The 15,878-nt window shown below is 41.7% G+C and overlaps 1 protein-coding gene and 1 long non-coding RNA gene across 3 annotated transcripts in view; one reads left to right on the top strand and one right to left on the bottom strand.

The window, feature by feature from the left end:
• Positions 1–15,878, bottom strand: part of RORA (RAR related orphan receptor A) — a 735,316-nt gene that overhangs the window by 267,876 nt on the left and 451,562 nt on the right. The gene's annotated exons all lie outside the window — the stretch shown is intronic.
• On the top strand, positions 4,661–6,351 carry LOC107968496 (uncharacterized). The gene is made up of 2 exons (XR_001709668.3): positions 4,661–5,118; positions 5,776–6,351. It is a non-coding gene; the product is annotated as an uncharacterized LOC107968496 (long non-coding RNA).

The raw sequence follows: 15,878 nt of genomic DNA on the forward strand, positions 1-15,878 counted from the left end.
ATGCCACATAGCAAGTTAGCACCTGAGCTGAGGCTCAAACCATTCTTCAGATTTACAATCCAGTGGGTTTTCTCCTTGCTACACCTTGATTCAGTTGAACTGCATCAACCTATTCTAATCCAATCAAATGCTGAATGAATAGTCATTAGGACAACTGGAAAGAACTAACTGACGTCAAAATGGTTGATTCAGTAGCCACATGCATCTACGGCCTCATGTAACAAAAATGCACTCTGCTAAGAAATATTCCCCAAGGAGAGCCTGAGAGAACACACTGAAGAGTCCTGCCTTACAGAGGCCAGCCTGGACTATGTTTGAGGGTGGACAACACAACACACATAAATACATACATAGCTTTGTGCATTTCAAGGCTTAAAAGTTCTTGTTGCTGGATTTTATCTTGAGATTAATTGAATTCTCACTATAGGATCCTCAACTGGAATCCAGGTTGAGGGGGACATGGGGGCCAACTCTAGCAATGAATACATCATCAAACGGGGGGCAACTTTGAGTCAGTAGCAACCACAATTCCCACAAGAGAATAATGAGGAAGCTGAGTAGTTGGAAGAATTAAATACTGGCATTTCATTTTTAGGATCACATTTTGCGTGCAACCACAGCTCCAGACCTGAGAGACTGGCCGTCTCAGATTTGCCCATACACATAGAGAAATCTGCCTCTAATGTAATCTGACATCGTCCCTACTCTCTGATTAACCACTTTTGGGTAGGCCTCAAAGAAGTGCGTGCCAAATGATGCCCTGTGGATCTCAGGAGCTGCCAGTTTCATTTTCCCTTCTACCTACTCTTTTCCCAAGTATTATCTTGCCAGTTGGGAAGATATGATGGAATGGAAAGAAATATTTAACCATCTTTGATACAAAGATAGGAGGGGGAAATATGATTTGCTATCCTATTTTCCCCCATTGAGGAGATAAAAAGTACTTTGTTAGATTTAATTTCTTTGGTACAAAGATTAGTCTGAGAGTATTTTGAACTTGTCAGTCATTCAACTCAGTATTTTAAATTTTTTAAAAGCATAACCTTGAAGTATATGTGGGCTTTTTAAAATAGTTTTAAATTTGAAGCCCCTGAATATTTTATAAAAAGTTCAATTTGTATGTGTGTTTTTTTAAAAGGTTTTAATTTACTTCATTAGAAGCTCTCTGAGCTTTAAAATATTTTTTTTTTCTAATGTTTCTGAGCCTTCCTTTGGAAGAATAAAATGCTCTTCTAAGAAATGTCAATTGATCGTTGGGGTCGAGGAACTGTGCAGAGGATGAATGTGGGCTAAACATTCTCTGGCACCTAGTTGATCTCTCTTCCACATGAAGCGTATTTGCTAATGAAGGGAGCATTGGTATGGGACCGAAGAAAGGATTCCCTTAGTCTGTTAATTTACTTGGAATAATTCATTAGCTGACACTTTTAGCTATGAATTTAGCTGGTAAATCCCAGATCACCCCAATATTATGTGTAAAGAGGATAGTTCAGTCTTTTTGTGAGAACTTTGGGAGGATGGATTAAAGCCCTTTCTCCCATAGTTACCCTGACATAAGGGAGCTTGTTAATAAAGAGCTCTTTGGATCCTTTCCTTTGTACAGGCACTGTATGAATATTTATGGAATATTTCATCTGTAAACAGCATTAAAATATAAACAGAGCATACCAAGAAATAGGAAGGCCATTTTCACCTAATGCATAGCAGTGCTGTGAAAATGCTAGGGTTCCATTCCTGGTTATCAGCTAAGGAACAGCAAAGAAGGAAAAAGTTATTTGTTTAACAAATCAGGGGGCAGCAAGTCGTGTGATCCAGTGGAGCTTTGGTATTCTTGTTAATCAAGTCTTCTGGGTAATTGAATGACGATGCATGTCTATACATGCAGACAGACACACACACACACAGACACACATACAGGTGCCTGATATTTGTAACCACTGTGACTGGTCATATGAGATTGTTGCTTTTGTAGATAAAAAGTGGTCAAATATCAGAGTTTTTGTATGACGCTGCCTAATTAGTGCCACCCTAAGTTTCCGGCCTTTCTCCTTTTGGGCACAGGGAGGGGTGGGAATATGAAATTGCTGTTCACACGTGGGCTCCTACTAGCAAGATGAGCAGGAAAGGGAGGAGAGGGAGGAGTTGAATGAAACCTTCACAGAGACCAACTTCTGCAGATTCCATGGGCGACATTGCCTCTTCGAAGCAGCAGGATGGAGGATGTGGGGGTGCCACCCAGCCTGTACACCAAAGACACTTCCCACTCACCAGTTGTGGCTGTGTGCTCTTGATTGCAAACCTCTGGTACCCATCACAGATGTATTATCAATTTTCAAAGGGATTCGTATACAATAAAATACACTCAACAAGAAAACCACCCAGAACGCAATGAATCATTCTTTGATGATTCAGAAGGCACTTTAGGATCCTGTAGTGCCTTAGGGGCAGCATTACAAACATCAATTATCTTATGGTAAATGTGTAGAACAGCTAGTTCACAAGTTAAGAAAGAGCTGGGCAACTCTCTTTTATGATATGTTTTTTTAAAAAATTATGTTTTATCCCAGGCCTTTTCTACTTTCAAGCTCTTGCCCAGAATGTTGCTTCTATTTTTGCAAAAATGGCTCACTTACCAGCTTGGAGAAGTACCTCTCCTATGGTGTGCCTGAGTAAGTAAAACTGAAATTGTCTCATTTTCCTATGAGCCATTTCTGGGGGGAGACTTCTGTCCTTCTCCCCTAACCATTTAGGTATGCCTCTAATTAAATTCAAAACACTATATGAGAATTTTGGTCTGACAAAGATGACAAATATTTGTTTAGAAAGCTCAGTCAGGTGGCACACTTATGCATGGTTCAGTTTCAAATGTTCCTTAAAACCAGGAGGGTGTGTGATTCTATTGAATTCAGGCCAATTGCAAGCTAAGTTTCTCCCTCTTTGCAAACTACAGTAGTTGGTAATGAAAAAAAAGAAAAGTCTAGTCCTTGGAAATAAAGCTCTTGAGCACTTTTGAAAACAGACTAATCCAAAACATCTGCAAGAATTTTATCTTTAAAAACCCAGGTGTCTAAAACATAAGGGGAAAAATATACAAATGAGACTCTGTCAACCAAGTTTTTGAAAAACAGGTTTCTAGCAGAAAAAGAAGCATCTAGAATAAAATGCAGCTGGCTTTATGAATCTTTATTTTCCATGGTGATTCTTCCTTTTTGGTCTTCAACAAAGAATGGAATTTCTAGGTGTCTTGTCAGATTTTCCAAAAGTACTATTAAACTAAAACGAGGGGATTCCAGGCAAGATAACATCTCTGGGAGGCTCAACTCTGGCTTGAATTTATTAAAAACTTCTGGTTCTTAATTTAAATTTTAATGGTGGTAGACCCAAAGCAGCCAGACACGAAGGTTATGGTATCAGATGTGAATAAGTGAAGACAGATGTGCTGTATTTCTATCAAACCAGAGGCCTGGGCCTTGCCCCATCTATGGTGAAAGGTCACCAGAATTCAGAGAAAGGAGGACATATTACAGCCAACTGTGTGCCTTTAAAGAAGTGCATGAAACACACACAGTACACACACACACACACACACACACACGCACACACACACCACACACACAGGGAATAAAGGAGCATCTCCAGGTTGCTTATACACATATTTCCTCCTACTATTACAAGGTGAGCCTACACATGATCTAAAGAAATGTCATTTTGCTTGAAGCTACTGTGGCTTTGTAGCTACATTTTGTTACAAGTTCAATATCATCTAACCGCTACCCTAAAATTATGTCTGCAAGGGGGACTATTGGTATTTCGTAAACTGCTGCTGCTTCTCCTCTTTCTCTGTTAGACATGGTCTAATGGGTTTAGAAAATGACATTCAAGATGCTGCTTTGCCAATTAGAACTTCCGCTACCTGATTCTTGAAGGACATAGCATGCCTAATTGTGTGCTCAGACATTGTATTAAGTTGTTTTGAGTGCTGAAAGTCTTTTAACCTTCATATAGACCCATATTCATAAACAAAAATGTTTGCAGGGAAAAAATAACAGGGAAAAAGGCATTTAATTACAAATAAAAGTACTGTTTCCAATATGCACAGATTTTTTTTTTTTTTTTTTTTTTTTTTTTTTTTTAACCAACCTACCAAAGCAAAGGCAGGCTGCAGATGGTGAAAACTGAGTTGGGAAAACTGCACAGATATTTTCCCAAAACGTTCTCAGCGATGCTGCAAATGCCTTTCTGGGTAGCTGAGAGGAAAAGACAGCAAGCATCATCTTGCCAGGGGCAGAACCTATTCTCAAGCCACTTTGAGAGCAGGAGTTGAACAAATATGATTTAGATGTTTCCCCCGCCCTGGAAACATGGTCTTGGGTTAAGCGGTCCTTGGACAAATTTAAGAACAGTGTCTCCTACCAGGGAAATTATCTCATGCAAGAAAAGAAGTTCCCTTAAGCATCAAATTATTTTTCCTTAACTTTCTTTTAGAAAGTTTCCTTTTCAAAGTTTAGGAGGTTACACAGCATGTTAAACTCTTGACGAGATCTAAGGCAGAGGAGCGAGGAGGTTCGCTGCGGCCAGCCTTCCAAGGGAACCCAGTCATTAAGGAGCCCCAACTGTCACCAATCATACGGATCCCCATGTGGGACACACTTTAGCATGAACACAACCTTGCCTCGGAAAGCATACGTGGGAAAATATGCCAGGGGGGTAGCTCCCCAATTCTCCTGCCCAAAGATGTTTGCCATAGACTACGCTGACTGGCCCATTCAGGAGCCCCTCGGGTTTCCGCTGGACCTACCCTTCTGATTTGAGATCATCCACGTGTTTTCCCACCTCTGGAGGCTTTTATTTTCTGCTTCCTCCCTTCTTAGTACAGTGCCAATCACTGCTCTCCCCCGCCGCCCCCCTCCCCAAAGGCTCTCTGAGGCTGCTCCCTTTGTGATTGGCATCTCATTAATGAAGAAGGGCTGGTGTCTCTCATTACAGTTAGAGTGAGTGAGAGGACCTCAGAACTAATTTACTTGCTCTCACTAGGGAAGACACTTGCCTCCATCAAGAACTTCACTTTCCTGCTGCCTGTGGCAATAAAAGAACCCGTTTTGTTTTAACATTAATAAGGTGAGAGAATAGAGAATTTCCAAAAGAAATTAAGAAAGGCAAGAGGGTAGGTGTTGGCCCATGGAAGTTTCCCTAAAGCAGGTCTGATGGTGGAGTTCAGTGAGAGGCCTTTGATGCGGCAACATCTGGACCACATAAAAAAAAGCCTAGCAGGCAAATAAGAGACTGGCCAAGCAGAGAGGCTGGGGTGGGAAGCGGGAGGCATGGGTTCTAATCCTAGGTCCTAAGTCCCTGAGTGACCTTGGGCGAGTCTTTGATTTTTCTCTGGTCCTCAGTTTTATTATCAGTAAAATAAACGAATGGAATAAAATGGTCTTTTAGGGTTCTCTCAGCTCGAAAATTTTAATATTCTGTAAATGGGGCTCTGGACTATTTAAAACTTTTTTCATGTTTGGAGTGAGTGTTTTTATCTCTGGCAACAAATTAGAAATTCCTCCAGAATTAAAGAGCATGGAATGGAAATCATTTGGCTTCTCCAGCTGAAAAGGTCAACTAGATTCAGAAATGTACTCCAAGGCTGCACTGTCTGCATGGAAACCTAATTAGAGATGATACTTCATTGGCTAAAAGGGATCAAACTTATCTGAGCTTTCACCTGGATATGTATTTTTAAAAAATTACTCTGAGTTACTAATTCATTTATCTTTCTACTTACAGGAAATTCCACTCATTGATAAAGCTCGGCTTCGACACCCCTGCTCACAACGAAATACCTTCCTTGCCAACCACATTGCTTTATGATCGTGCCCCTTTACCACATTGTACTTGAAACGCCTTGTCATTTAAGAAACCATAAAAACGACGTCTTTAAAAATGGGTTCATCATTTAGCTGGAGATGGCTTCTGTGCCTGGAACCAGAAGCCTGTCCTCTCGGTGGTATGCCTCCACAAAAGGAAGCGAGCTACCACAAAGGACAGCATCATGTGTTGCCTTCATTGCTATTGAATCGGGAAGTTGGTGCCCAGTTTCAATATGGATGACAAAGTAGTGGGAATCTGAAATGCCTACAGTAGAAGTAAGGGTGTCTTTATATTGGGAATATCCTTGATCCCAGGGCCCATTTCTAATTCCCCCTTCTCTCTTTCCCTGATACAGGCTATTTTTGAACGAGAAGGACTTTGGCTCAAATCAACAGTTTGGTTTCTTACCGTTTACATCTATGAGTCAAAGTAGCTTGCTCCCAGGATCCCCCACCAAACCGAATGAAAATAAATTCAATGTGTGCCCACTGAGCCTGGCCTGGGAGTTCTTGAGATCAACTCAGAATCATGGTCTTTCTGTCACTCCCAAAACAATCCTACCTAATTCTACTTGTTCCTAAGTATTGCCTTAGGATACTGACAGTCTTTTCTCCTACTTACAGCTTTTGAATGAAATTAAAGCTAATCCTCTCTGGCTTGGTCGGGTCTTGTGTAAGATTCCCACACCCCACAATCAAGGCCTTGCAATGTGGTGTTAGAAGAGATAGCCAAGTTACCACACCTGCATCACGATTCGGATAAGGATAGTATTTTTTGCCTTCCATGAGACAGCTTTGAAAACCTGAGTCACAGAAGCTGCTTCATGCAAATCCTTCCACTCTCCTCCTCACTGCCAGTACATTGGCACCTCCTTCTTAAAATGAGAAGAGAAGCATAAACAAGACCTCTGTGGACCTCAGAATAAAATGTAAGATCTTCAGATTTCCATCGCATGATTTCACCAGGCCAAGGCAGCCCAGCTTCATTTTTACGTGCACTGTGGTTCTAAGTATGTACAGTGGTGTAACCCGCTCCCCCACCTAACCCCCCAATATCGGTACTTTACTCACTCAGCTTCTGGTAAGAAGAACAAACAAAAAGAATCAAAGAGAAGAAGGCAAGAAACCGGGGACCAATTTTCAGGTCATCCTTTCCTTCTTAAAAGAAGGAATTCGCCTGCAGTGTCTGTAATTTAGAAGGTTTTAATGAATGGCTTCTAAATTATTTATTACACATAGAAAGCTGTAAACATCCCTCTCTAAACCATTATGATATTATCTGGGCAGGAGTCAAAAGGTTCAAACATCTGGCACTTTTCACTGGACTGTTGTTGAAAATAGTTCTGCTCTGTGAATGTAACTTCTCTCCTTCCTTGTTATATGGAATTGTGTGTGAGCCTGTGAGCCTGCGAGCCTGTGTCTGTACCATTCACTTGAGATCGTCAAAAGGCATCCTGGCTTTGTAATTTGCTCTTTTGCAGACTTTCGACTAAATAAGAGATTCCAAAATTAGCAAAAAAAAATATAATAAAGTAAAATAAAGCCAATTTAAAAAGCCATCGACAGAATATACAAACTGGATATTCAAGCAGAAGTGTTTGAAATGCCTCAGCCTCATTTCAAAGAGCTTCCTGCTGTCAAGCCCAAACACCCAGACAGGTAGACTGCTGTGAAATATGTAGGCGATGCCTGCTGCCTGATTTTCAGATGGCGAGGAGGCATTTGAAAGCATCAAAGTTCCCTGTATAGATGTGTGTACATTAATCCCTGCCTCTGTGATCTCTGCACTCGCCTATTGTAACTTGCTGTTTAATAGATTGCCAAACTTTGCCCTTCACAGACTGCACATTTTTTTTTTTTCCCAAGGATCTGCTCCTCTCCCAGGAGCTTCTTGCTGGGGCCGAGTTTTAAAAGTTTTCATTCCTGGGCTTGTGCTATGGCATTGGGTCACTCTTTGAATTCTGCACTTTTGAACACCTCACTTGTTGGCTTGCTTTTCCTCGCCCCTGGTGTCGATGTCTGTATGTGGCTAAAGTCAGTGCCCTCCAACCACGAAGCATCTGCCATAAGCCAGCCCTGATACGAATCATTAACAACCACAGCACTAGCCTTGTAAGAGCCTGTAATGTAGTGGGAGAGAAGATAGAGATCAAAGGCTGTCAACTGGCAGCCCACAGGTTGTGTATGGCCCAAAGACATGTACTGTTTTGCCTACACTGTGTTTTAAATTCAGATTAGTAACTAACACAGAAAAGATGGGAAATTTCACTTAGAAATCTGTGCTTCAAGCTTCTCTTGGAAAATTGGAAGGTGTGATTAAACAGGGCTTCCTGCCTGCATGGGTCCTGTTTTAGTTGGGATATATATTTTTTTCTAGACTGAGGTGGTGGAACAGTTACCATTAAGGACCTCAGCCTTGGCTTTCTTGATATCTTGATGTTACCTGCTGGGACATTGGCCTTTTGAACCTGTGGTCCATGATAAGGACACACACAAAGGCAAATACTAACTGGAAAATTTGGGGGATACCAGCAGGTACTCTAAATATGTCATCTCATTTGATCTTCTAAACACACTACAAATCTGCCATTATAATATCCACTTCACACATGAAAAGTTGAGGCTGTTTTTAAGTACCTTGCCCTATTTCACACAGCTGACGATAGAGGAGTTGGGTGTTGGAACTAGAGCTATTAGCTTTGAAGCATCCTTCTTTTCAATTAGAAAGGCAAGAAAGTCCCCAGGAAGGGTGCAATATGGGCTGCCAGATCTCACATTGTCTTCTCCCACTGAAACTCAACTCTGCTCTAGTCTAACCACACCACACTTCTCACTGTACCCGAGGTATTCTTGGCCATTTGACCACTTCTTGTGTTTGTGTATTCTATTCCCTGTCCTCACCTTCTCTTTCGTACCTGCAAACTCCCTTCTTGCTTTGCAAAACCAAGAATAATTGTTAGTTCCTTTATGAAGATTTTCATGACCCCTGGGTCAGTTTGTCTAACACTGGGGCTCCTAGAGCCTCCATTTCTACTCAAGTGTCTCGTGGTAAAAGGTCCGTATACTGGTGGCTTTTCATTGGACTGTCAGTTCCTTAAGGGCAGGGCCACATCTCGTTCATCACTCTACATCACCATGCCCAGCACAGATGCCTGATATGCAGGAAGTACTACTCCATGCAGGGTGGCCTATGGGTGGGGTTTTCCGGGCTGAATCACACACTTATCAAGGTCTCCTTGGGGGAAGTGAAATTGAATTGGAAGGGTCAACAGTAAATTCCATCCGTGTTTTCATTTGTTTTCTCATCCCCCATCATGACACCCTCGCTTATCCTCCAAACTTTCTGCTTAACAAGACTTTGCCGCTGCCTCCTCTTTTGCCAGATGGCAATGCACTCACTACTTCCAATACCCAGATACATCCATCAAGCAACTTCAAATTTGAAACACATCAGAAACTTGCTGGGCATGGAACAGGTAATGAGGAAATGGCATATGTGCACTGTGGGATCGTGAAGGGGCTGTAAAGTTAATCAAGGAAGAAACAATTCCACCAAGAGCTTCTGAATGTACCTGAAAGGATGGGCAGGTTTGTCCAGGTGTGAGCCGTAGGCTGGCTGAATGTCTCTTTCTCATGTGGGTTATGGGAAACCAATATGCCTCCAAATCACTGGCTGGACCTCAACTGAACTTTCAGTTTTTATTTTCCACTCCCATACTATTTTTGAAAGCGTTAAATAATTGCCTCTACAGCTAACCACTAAAGGCCTCATTTAACAAAAATCAATATGGAGCAGTACAAGCATGGAATAAACCAAACCAGAGGCCAAAGCTTAAAATCCATCTCACAACTGAATCATAAGTGGTAAAATTAAGAGCAGGTGCACTGACAGACAGAGGTGAAGGCTGGCCTGATAAAATGGATTTTTGTTATTTCTAATGAACTCATCACATGCAGACAATGAGAAAGGACTGACCAGGTGGGAGGGAGGAGCTGACTTTGGCAACGATGTGTCTTCTCCACAAAATGATTATTTCAAGAAAGGATGCAGAGTAGAGGCTGTAGTACATTTAGGGGAGTTTCAATCGGCATTATTTCGTTTCTCCTCCCTAACAAATCTTCACTGAATGTGTACTGCATGTGTGGTTATTTTTAAAACGTGCACAGTGAACACAGCTTGTGAAACTTCGGTCATCATCCTAATCAGGCAACTAATGCCCTATTCAAGATTGGTGTATGCTAGCGACCACATTTTAGAACGATTTTACCTGGTGTGAACAGAGAGTAAAGAAGGGCCACCCCTTTCCCTTAATAACAGGTTCTTAACTGTTAGTCCCAGGAAGTAAAGCAAAGGCAAATGAACTTCCATGATAAATATTTAAGAAAAATAATCTTTAATTGAGTTAGAATGAAAGTAAATGTGCAAACTGCTATTTGAGATAACTGTCTCGATAAGCCTCTTGCAAATATAATATGAAGCAGAAAACCTGTTAACTCTTTTTGTCTCGTCTTTATTCACCAGGGTTAGGTGCTCTTACATGGCAGGGGGAATCTGGACTGGTAATATCTTGATGAAGTTGCAAAAAGAACAAAAAAAAAAACCCATTTGGTTGAGCACTGTGAGCTGACATATGCACCTGTAAGCCAAGATAATTACAGAGCTGCTCTGCAAATTTGGTTAGGGTTTAGGGGATAATCTTAGACTAATAAAATAAACCATCCTTGAATGTTCTAGTCACCAGGTAGCAGAAGCCTGCTTAGGTCTCAGTGGATTCCTTCTTTCTGGTCTCATCGGCAGTTAGATATTGATGTTATAAACTCTTATGCCACGAGCGTGCCTCTCTGATGTCTGATATCCATTTGGAATCACCTCGGAAAACTCACTATTACCAGCAGTTTCTTCAAGCAGACCACCCTCTATGCTCCTGAATGTTCTCTGACCAGGCTGGGCCTTTCTTTTCCTCTAATAATTAGCCACCCATTGTCCCCCTCCAATTTCTTCCAACCCTGTTTCCTACCCCTTGCATTTTTCTTGCTTCTTTCATTTTCCCTGTGTATGCTGACTGCCTAGTTCCTCTTCTACTAAATTATGCTCTATTATTTCCACTGCCTGAAGAACTCACAGCTGAAGCATTATTTCTAACCTTATTTTGTATTCCTAGCATGTGCTATAACCTGTTTTGAGTTTTATTTGCAGCCAAGATGCTGACACAGCTCCAATTTTGTTTTCATATTTTGATTGGGTAGGAGTGTTCATTACTGTGGGTACTAGGGTAGGGAAGAAAAGTCATTTTAAAAAGGCACAATTTACACCTTCGTTAAAGGGCTTTTTGTTTCTGAATGCTGCCCATTTAAATTCTAAAAACTACAAATGTTCAAAAAACATATTCCTTTTTTTTCTTGGAGAAAAGAGATTTTAATGAAAATTATAGAAGTCCAATGTAATTTTCCTATTATGTTTTTAATGTTGTGCCTATTATGTCTGATCTCCTTTTGTGTTTCTTAACTGACCAGCACATACAGGCAGGTGTGGAAAGCCTAGAAGTCAGGGGTTTGTAAGAAATTATGTTTTCAAAGCCCAATTCAGCTCTACACTAACCAGCCTTCCCAGGGACAACTGCCTCATTTGTGACATTATTGAATTCATGGTTCATATTAAGCTTATATCTCATAACCAGGTAATTCATGAGTTTCAGCTACAGGGAACCCCTTAGATGGGGCATAAAATTTCCAGTGAGCTTTCCCATAAAGGAAAGTGTAGGATGCATGAGGTTTCATGCTCCTTTATGTTTGTTTGTTTTTTAGAGACCCAGTCTCATTTTGTTGCCCAGGCTGGAGCTCAGTGGCTACTCACAGGCCCAATCATAGTGCACTGCAGCCTCAAACTCCTGGGCACAAGAGATCCTCCTGCCTCAGCCTCCTGAGTAGCTGAGACTACAGGAGTGCTTCACCACGCCTGGCTAGTTTTCACGGCTCTTGATGTATGATTCTCAGGCTCCTTTTTGGAAGAGATTTAATTTCATGGGACTCCTCTACTCCAAAATCTTCAAGAACTCCACAGTTAAGGTTGTCAGGTAAAATGCTAGATACCCAGGTACATTTCAATTTCAGATAAGCACCAAATAATATTTTTGTATGTCACATGCAATATTTGGAACATAATTATATCAAAAATTATTCTTTGTTTATCTGAAATTCAAACCTCTCTGGGCATGTTGTATTTTTATTTGCTAAATCTGGCAACCCTATCCACAGCGCATAAGGGAACAAGCTTTAACTCTTAAGGTAGGACTTCTGAGTCCCCCATAGACTGACTCTCTTTTCTTTCTGCCTTATTTTCTGCTATATCCAACTCCCCCTATCCTCCCACCCTCTATTCCACTGAGTTTGAGTTACTTTCCCATCTGGAATGCCTCCTTTCCTTCTCTCGCCCTGGATTATTCAAGACTGCCTCCTCAGGGAAGCCTTCCCTGAACACTCAGCCAAAAGTAATCTCTTGGTCTTTTTAGACCAGTGAGCTCGTTCTGTGTGGCCCATTCATTGGTACATCTCACACACTTGCCTGGGAGCTTAGCTATCATTTCATCTCTATACTGTATTCTTTCCAAGAGGACACGAGCTCTTGGGTAGCAGTGACCTTGCCTTATGTTTCCTTGTGCACTTTGCAGTGTCCAGGACTAGGCCTTTCATATAGTTGGTGCTCAAGGGATACCTAGTGATAGAAAAGGCCACTATTGATTGTCACCGAGCTGCTCTCTTTTGCAGCTTCATGTTTCTCACACTTCTTTCCCTGCATTGAGGGAAGGCTCAACCTGTTATCCAGAATGTTAGCACGAACCCCATACGTGAACTTCATCATATACCTCATTAAAAACTTGACAGCCAGGTTCATTTCCCATGGACAAGTGAATAATAAGTAATGCAAAACACAGTCTTATGTGGGCAAGCCACTTGTTCTCTCTGTAGATCAGTTGTCTCATCTGGGAGAAGGGCCTGGTTCCTCCCCTACCTCTCAGGATCATGAGGATACATGAGATCTTGGAAAAACATAGGTAGCACGGTGCTGCAGTGCATTTAGTGATGAGGCCAAGAACATGGAATAAACTTCTCTAAGTATATTCTGTTTAAACCGGATCCTTCAGTTGCTCATGAGAATTTCAGGGTACATGCCAGCAACAAATTTTCAAATCACGGCTGACAAGGTGGGATTTTTATTTTATTTTATTATGTATTTTTATTTTTATTTATTTATATTATACTTTAAGTTCTAGGATACAAGTGCACAACGTGCAGGTTTGACACATAGGTATACGTGTGCCATGTTGGTTTGCTGCACCCATCAACTCGTCATTTACATGAGATATTTCTCCTAACGCTATCCCTCCCCCAGGCCCCCACCCCCCTGACAGGCCGCGGTGTGTGATGTTCCCCGCTTTGTGTCCAAGTGTTCTCATTGTTCAATTCAAGGTGGGATTTTTAAAATGACACAATTGGAGACAAAAGTAGCTGGCAAGCAGGTGGCAGGATTCTCTTGCTAACCTAGGGTACTAAGTCTTGGTCACTGGAAATTTATATTTACAAACTACCTCACATGATTGCCTGGATTTTAGAAATATGCAAAAAATAAATTTCTAGGGAAAAATACCACAGAGTAATAATGTCAGCTTTAACTTTCTTTAAAAACTGTTTTAAATGTTTCTCTTTTAAAAAACTATTTTGCTTTTCCTCGTATGGGTCCCCACACCTACCTTGTGTGAGTCATCATCTCATGCACCAGGGCTTTCGAAACGTGATAAGTAAAGCAAGACGTCTACTGTATATCTTGTTAGGAACTTGCTTTGCCTTTTTGCTCCTGTTGCTCTACAGAAAAGATGGAGCGTTCATGAATGGCAAGGTGAGCCACACGTAGGGGCCGTCCTAGCCCAGACGGCCCAACACTCCTGCAAAACCTCATTTCACTGCTGGATCTACAGGCAACCCCTGCACTGCGATTCCTCCTCCTCACACCCACATTCCAGGCTCAATTAGTGGAATCCTAGTCTTATATCCACACCATGGCAGCACATTAAAATGTCTCCGATTAAGCCCTGGATTAGCATGTGCCCAGACTTTATCTTAATTGCCGATTAAGATTAATCCCGCCAGGGAGTTTTCCAGGGCTGCTTTATTACCATGGGGTGAATCATTACATATTTTGAGTTGCAAGTTCCATTTAGCTTTCTTTGACTAAAATGGGAGACCCAGACTCTCTTGGCCTCTAAGGAAGGGGCTCTTTATTGCTTTCTGAAAAGCTCCCTTGACAGCTCATTTGCACCTGAAGGTTGTGGGGATGAAGCCTTGATCCGTCTTGACAAGTCTATGAAAACTGGAACACAGGGAGTCACAGGCTTTCCGGCGGGCTCTTGGCTTTAAAAATCTACAGTGAACTTTGACTTGAAGAATGATCTTTATATACTCGGTGCTGGCTTTATCATTCATAGTGATTTACTGAAAACCTTTTTTTTCTCTCTTTCTCTTGCTCTACATGGATGTACATAGTTGTTTTCTGAACCGTTTGAGGATATAGTATATACATGGTCCTTTAGCTCTACATACTTCAGTGTGTGTTTCCCGAGAATGGGAATAATTTCTTACACAATCACAACTGAGTTATGAACTTCAAAAATTTACATTGGTACTTTTTACCAATCCTGATTTTACCAATACTTTTACTAATATTGATTTACTCCAAAATCTACTTCACTAAGTGATACCCCGATAACTATTAAGTCTGGCTACAAAAGAGAGAATTGAAAGCAAGAGAACTCTCCATGTTAGAGGTAAAGTGATGAGACCTAGAAAAGAGAAGTAACTTAGTGAAGGTCACACAGTGGCCGAAGAGTCCAGACAAACTCAAGAACTCAGGGGCAACTTCTAGCCACTGAATTGATACGCACATAAAGACTCAAGAAAGGTCAGGTCAGTATCGACTCTGGAAACATCCAGAGCTACCGGGCCAAGCAGACTTGACACTACCCTACCCAGATATGGAAATTTCCCAAGGGCAGAGGCCAAGAACTCTGTTTTTGAAAAGGTGTGCTTCACATTTATGTAATACATAAGAAAGACTTGAGGATAGCTATACCTGTTTCACCGAAATACTTCTTTTCTCCCAGCTTTAAGAGGCTAATTGTTCATGCAATTCTGTTTGGCTGTCTGGGGAGGCATAAGTCAGGAGCATTCAGCAGCAGTGTAGAGATCACTAACGTGGCACAGCTGTGAGACCCTTTGATAACAGTACGTGCCTTTGGCCTGACTCAGACTGCAGGACCTGGCGGACACCCACAGCCATGGCTTCTGGGGATTCCTAATAGGGCAGTTCCCTGCTTTCTACCTCAGGGAAGCTGATCATGTTATCGCTCTGAATGGGTTGGTTTTTGTCAGAGCATCTGGGTCAGGTGAGTCTGCGTAGTACTTTTCAATGTCAAGGCTAGTCATGATATTCATCGTCAAATCTCTGGCGCCATTCTGTGATGTCTCCATCTCAGAATCTGTCCTAATCCAAGAGCCAACAACGGAAATGGCTTCATCCTGAGAGGCCATCAACAGAGACTTCAGAAGGATCACAGAGGCCCAATCTCCTTCACAGATCCTCCACCAGACATCCCTTCCTAAGGACTCTTCCTCACATGGCTGTGGGTATTCCCGCTTCTGCCAGTAGAGTGTATGCCAAGAAAAGAGAAAGCCCGTCTCTGGTTTCCCTACCCTGCTTACTGCCCTGGGCGGCTACCAGTCTTAGTGGTATTTGGGAGTCCTAACGGATGCACCCATATCTAGGTAACACAAATACCCACAGTCTTTATCTTCCTTTACACTAAACTCATGAGATACACCACATTGGCCACTAGTATTTCTGAATGGACAGAAGTCATTTGCTGGTCTCTTTCTAAAGGCTGTAGTCTGCCACTTCCATGGTAATTTCATCCTAAAGCAGAGCCTAAGAATTGAGGACGAAAGCTTTCTCTTTTGTTGAACCCACAG

This window comes from Pan troglodytes, chromosome 16, assembly GCF_028858775.2.
Source record: "Pan troglodytes isolate AG18354 chromosome 16, NHGRI_mPanTro3-v2.0_pri, whole genome shotgun sequence".
Taxonomy (NCBI): Eukaryota; Metazoa; Chordata; class Mammalia; order Primates; family Hominidae; genus Pan; species Pan troglodytes.